The 6,503-nt window shown below is 35.7% G+C and overlaps 1 protein-coding gene across 1 annotated transcript in view; it reads right to left on the minus strand.

Annotated features, from left to right (window-relative positions):
- The window catches only part of LOC122808177 (oxidized low-density lipoprotein receptor 1-like), a 261,451-nt gene extending 258,777 nt beyond the window's left edge, over positions 1 to 2,674 (minus strand). Inside the window, exon 1 of the mRNA XM_044079147.1 lies at positions 2,615 to 2,674. The gene's annotated coding sequence lies outside the window, so the exon portion shown is untranslated. The remainder of the gene's footprint in view (positions 1 to 2,614) is intronic.
- Positions 2,675 to 6,503: the final 3,829 nt, after the last annotated feature.

The raw sequence follows: 6,503 nt of genomic DNA on the forward strand, positions 1-6,503 counted from the left end.
TTTCCAGTTGTAAATTCTAGAAAATTACAACTATTATTCAATTCTAGCATAAAATTATTCAAAGCAAAACCAACTTCTAAAACAATAAAAAATAAATCATTGACAGTACATCAAAATCTTATCATACATAGAAATGTGTGGTAAAAATTCTTTCTATCACCATCCTAAAACTAAGTTAGCAAAGGAGGGGATCTACTGTTGCCCCCATTGCTACCCCCTTGTTTTGTTTGTAAAATGTAGTGTTAAAAATAAAATAGTTATTCACTAACACTATATACATTAACATTCTATGTAGATATATTTGACGTGTGTCATAGTGCCCATATTTTTGTAAAAAATTACTTAACAATTCTAACGCTTTTTCTACAGGAATCGATGTATAAAGGGAAGAAATATCCACTGTAATCATAGTAAAGGAAGAAGTATTGTTAGAAATTTCTGTCCTCACATGAAATTATCTAATTTGGTTAAGGAAATCCCATGAGTTACTAATATGTGATTCCAATTTCTTAACCAATGGGTTGAAAACATAATTGAGAAACAGAGAAATATTCTCTGTACTACATCTAGGCACAGAAACTATCAGTCTAAAGGGAGGATTCTAAAAGTTGTTATGCAATTTTGGGATACCAAACAGTATACCTATTTTTGGCTCGTCAATATGCAAAAAATTGAACAATTCCAAATTAATATCAGCATTCATTAATGACTCATATAAGTTGTCATATACATTCCTATGACTTTTCAACATATCACATTTTCTAACCTCGGTGTACTCTAATTCATTGCTGAGCATTTGTTCAGTTGCATTAACATAACTCTCGTGTCATTATGACAATCCCCCCCTTGTCTGCCTTCATATATCTAAGATGTTTGAAACTCTTTAACTCATTTAGTGCTCTAGTTTCACTCTGATTTAAATTAAAAAACATATTTTTAGATTTATTCTTACATTGCCTTATTTTTTCTTCACAACTACTTTCAGAAACCTTGATAGTATGATATAGAATCAGGTTATAACTGGAAAGTTTACAGAATGTAATCTTAGAACTAATGCCTCTACTTTTTCCATGTCATGCTGTGTGTGTCTTTTTCTGTTTAGAAGATATGATCAGGGCACATTTTCTAAAAATATATTACAAACTCTACTGTTCCCTGGTTTCATTGGTAATAGAACATATAAGCCAATTATCTGAAATATGGAACAACAGTTTGGTTCACATGGTTCAGAGTCACAAACTTCAGTTCATATGATATGAGACAGAATTAATTTCTTTAAAAATGTAGTATAACCTTTAGTGTTACCTAATCTCACTACAGTTAGACCATATAAGTTAATTACCTAAAATAATGAATATCAGTTTGTGACTGGTATGGGTAGAAATCACAAATCTCAATTCAAAATGCATGTTATTATTAATCAAATCATAGTTCTGGAGAAACAGATGCATTTTTATCATTCAAGAATGGCTTCTTGGGTCTCACAGGCAACTGTCCTCTAAATTTTATTTTGAATGCAGAAAGCAATTGGTTATGCTGTGGAATATTCTGTTTTATTTTATTGTTAATTAGACCCATTTTTACCCTTACTGTCTAAACCAATGAATAAAATAATTTTATTTTCTGTTAGTCCATCAATGACTGCTATCTCAGGCTGGTTGTACTAAAATGTTAAGAGTCTTTTGCAAGGATGGCAATGGGTGTAATGGCTGCAATTTACAATACCTTTCTTGTTGTGTAGATAGTCCAAATGGGTACATGCAGACATCAGGAACCTAGTTTCTAGTAGAAGTGCTGTTTAGGACTGGTTAACTTGCTGCAACACTTCAGCTCTGTCTATTTTTCAAACAACTTCCTGAAGCTTTATCATGGGGAAGCCTATTTTCTACAGTCTCCAGAATGGTGCTACCATCTAGAAGCAAACATACAATTAAAAATCTTTTAAAATGGGTTATATTATTTTTAGCTGCATGTTTATACAGTTTGCCCATTTTTCATGTAGGCAGTCATGTTTTACATTCTGTATATTTCAGATCAACTCTGTAATTTATCTTATCCCTCTTCCTTTAAAAATGTACATTGGACCGCAAGCTGACAGTCCATACTTAAAATTTGAATCATTCATGAATTATAAGAAATGCATACTTTTATTCACAGCACTTGCACTGGCAGCTTGATCTCTTATCAGGCACCTTGTAAACAAGAATAGTTCATTTAAGGACATGCAGTAGGTGGATTGGACACTCTAAATTGCCCATCGGTGCAAGTATGTGTGTGAGTGAGTGGTACAGATGAACTACCATGGCAGGGCTAGCCACCCGGCAGTATAAACCTTGGCTCAAGATGATTGTTACTGTATAAGTGACACCCTGACCCCAATGTGAAAAATAGGAAAAAGGGGTTAAGGATGGATGGATGGGCTCAGGGACATGCAGCTAAGTATTGCACATTACAAAACTAAAATAGGTCAGTATAAATAAGAAACATTACATTTAAATTAACATGGATTTTTTTTTTTTTTTGAAAAAATGCTCAACAAATGAGATATCAAACTGCAGACAGTAATTATGATACAAATTATACGTGGTATAAGGCATAAACATGCATTTCTTACCCGGCTTATCTAAACTTTTATTCAGGGTACTTGCGTATACATCTTGTTTTTTTCTTGGACATCCTGGAAACAATGGTAATTCATTTAAAAGCTTATAGCTAAGTACTTCACATTAAAAAAAAAAAACAGAAATAAACAAATTTAGCAAAGACAGTTATTCTTTCATTCTCTCTCATTTTCTTTCAATCCATTTAGGTTCAGAGGGTCAGTGGAGGACCACAGCCTATCCATATTCAGCCAGAATAACATTGCAGCTTATTTTTTAATAAGATTTGCAAATAAAATGATACATCAAGTTAGAAGTCTGTATTTACAAAGCAAAACACGTATAACATAGATAGCACATGTATTTTCACATTAAAACAGAGCTAATCCTTTTTATATAAATCATGTAGTAATTTTATTTTCCAAGTTCCTCTTATTATTTGAATTGTGTTGTTGGTCTTTAAAAGTCAGCCTGTCTGTCAGACAAATCTGTCATTTTAAATCTATTATCGTAGATTAAAAACATTTGAGCTTCACAAAGTCTTAGCAGATCTTTGGGCTATGGCTCAGAAAAGGCTACAAAATGAGAACAGATCCTCCTATTTATACCTGATCTAACTTGTATTCACACCCTGTAGCAAACATTTCAGGACATGCAAATAACAATCTTGGCTTACCAGAGCAAGTGGTCTACTTAGATAAACCTATCTGGCTACTACAATTAACTTATGGCCTTGTTTTTTTAACCAAAACATAACTAATGACTGTTTCTCATCGTCGTCATCATCGTGTTTGATTATCTGCAGCCTCCTTTCCATTTTTAAATCTGAAAAGAATAGTCTAAAATTACATGACATGGGCCCATACAGAGCCGTCCGGAGAACCACAGGTAATACCTGCTGGGGTGAGCAGTTAACCCCCTCCACCACCATGACTTGTTCTATCTTGTTGTTTAACCAGTGTTTTGCCCATTGAAGTACATATAACTTGATGGTGAATATTTTTAATTTGTCTTTTATTCATTCATTTATATGGAATAGTATCAAATAAGTTAACAAGATCAACACAGGCTGTAAATAAGGAGAGTCATATGTGAGTTGGCTACCAGGGATAAATGGTGGACCAGAAATTTTTAGAGATTGGGCTGATGTAATAGCTCAGTAGAGAGAAAATATGTATGATGAAGCGAATAAAGGTAGAGAACCCACTAAATCCTTTATTAATTAGGATCTGCTTGAGTGAGGTGGTAAGAAGGATATGATGAAATATCAGATTAACGGATTTTAATATTTGAGGATGAGATTTATGAAAATTTGTATGCTTCACAGATGGAGTCTATTATATCATCTCAATTTCCCAGTGCATAGGTTCACAGGTTCATAGGTGAGTACTAGGCTAATATCCCTGGAGCCTTTACAAGCCTAGCCCATAGGATTACCCTGGCATTGTGCCACCTGACCTTAGTTCCCAATGCCTCTGTCGAGTAGAGCCACTGGAGTTATCCCCGGGGTGAATTTTCTATTTCTCATCCAGTCATCAAGATTTCTCTTGAAGAGGGCCAGTGAGGTGCTCTGCTTGACATGTATGGGAAGTCTATTCCATAGCATGGGCAGTCTCTGGGTTATGAACCTGTCCCTCCAGCATGTTCTGTTGATTGTGGTAATGAGGCTGAGGTCTCTGGAGCATGTGGTGCAGAGGGACTGGGATTCCTTTAGATGTAGCATTTCATTTCTAACAGAGCTGGGTCAGATATGGCTTTGTAAGTCAAGCAGAGATCACCTCTAAGTAGGCAATATGAGACAGAGAATAGTTGGAGTTTTTTGAGTCTGTCCATATAGAACAAGTATTTAAGGCCTAGGATCCTCTTTGTGAAGTACTTTTGCAGCCTCTCCAGTTGTTGCAGGTGTCTAGTGAGGTACATGCCAAATGGGGCATTGTACTCGATGACTGGCCTAATGAGGGAAGAGCAGAGGGAGACAATGACCTCTTTTTATCCTGGATGCAAAAGCCTTAGTAATGTGATGTGCCACATATAAGGATATCCACTCTTTTATGACAGCAAAAACATGTTTCTGCAAAAAAGTTTTTTCCAACAGTATGTGAAGAAACATCATCTGTGCGGAAACACACAAGCGACTGAAATTCAATTAAATATTTTGCAGGAATACAATCCCCCCTCTCCAACCCCAATTACTTTAACATTCTCACTCTGAGGTCACTGCATAATTAGAAAGCATCATTAAGACGGTACCTTTTCCAAGATTATGTAATTTCTGGGAAGGTATAACATAAATGCATTGGACTAAAGCACTTTGCTACAATTGGTAGCAAGCAAGCAAACATGAGAAAATATCACACTCAAACAATCGTGGCTGAGCAGAATAAAAAATAACAAGCTTGCAATCCCCAAAGTCTTCCCCAAAGTGTCCCACAAACCCATCTCCTTTCCAAAGTGCATAAAAACCTGCTGCTATGATAACAAATACAAAGGCAAACCACAATGGAGATGAAATTTTCTCCTTTGCCTATCTTGTACTGTAATGATTTCCTCTGCAGGCGTGATGACATAAGTCCCATATGCATGCGCAGTATGCCAGTATAATGGGAAAAGGCAGAAGAAGATTGAAGTGCAGTTATACAAATGCATTATTTAAGAAAGATAAGCATTTTCTTTCTTAAACAATCTTATTGTATAATAATAAAACCCACTCCTGTGTGTAGATATATCAGGATTTACCCACAGGTGGCTTTGTTTAACTTGGGCTTCACCCTCATGATCAAGTCACACCAACCATGGGTAAATTCTAATATAGCCAAACACAGCCATGGATTATTGCTTAATCTACATATACAGAATACTAGTGTTCCCCCACACTAAAATCACTCCTCCCTGCACCCTTAACAAGTCTGACGTTATGACAAAAAATTAGCAAATTTAGAAGTAAGGGTAAAAGAGAGAACCAAAATCACTGCACTATGCATAAGTCATAACAGCTGAGAGGTATGGTATAGAACCTAGAATGAGTGAAAAAAAATGCAGGAAGGCAAGAACGTAGTTAAACCACAGTAAATGATTTACAGTTTAGAGTGTGCAGAGTGTTAATGCAAGTAATATATAAATTAGGGCAGAATGATGGCAAGTCTGAACCGGTTAAACAATCAAAGGACTGAACTGATATGTTTGCAGGACATACGTTTTATTTCTGAGCTGGTAATCCCTTTTATGTGGTGGTGGTATATGACCTTTCAGGAAGAGGAATGTACAGGGTTAGCTTTATTTTAGTATTTTGGGATGTTACTTTGGTATCTATTGCCAAATGGATTTTGGTGATGGATTTTCTATTGAATACGATGGCCATAGTCTGATAATTATATGTGCCACTTTCAACACGTAGTAGAGACAAGCATTTTCAGTTGGCATGGTCTTTTTACTGGCATTGTTTGCTTTAGTTTGGTTTGAGCTTTTACTTGTAACTTTTTGTAAGGGGGCATAACAAAGTCAGGTTAGCACATCTGACATTGTATTTACAAGTAGCTGTTTAGCACCATTAATATCTTATACTGCTGGCTGTACTAGTTTTCCGCCTCGCCCAAAATGTTGCACTTCACTGCATTTTATTAATTGAGAAGCACACATAACTTTATCTTGCTCTGACTCATCACAATATCCAGCATTACAGTTCTGGCCTTTTTGAGCCTGTTTCATCATGCCACTCAAAAACACTTTTTTTTTGCTAGCCAGCATAATATATGTTCCCTAGAATCAGAATATTGTCATTATGAACCACTTTACTTAATATCACCAGCAAATGGACCTCTGCTTTGCCATTTATTATATTTTAACCATGCCAACGTTTGCGTTCGAAAGACATGCGTGCGTAAATGGGCGTGCCTTCGTTGAAGG

Source organism: Protopterus annectens, chromosome 1.part1 (assembly GCF_019279795.1).
Source record: "Protopterus annectens isolate FY-2018-M chromosome 1.part1, PAN1.0, whole genome shotgun sequence".
Classification (NCBI taxonomy): domain Eukaryota; kingdom Metazoa; phylum Chordata; order Ceratodontiformes; family Protopteridae; genus Protopterus; species Protopterus annectens.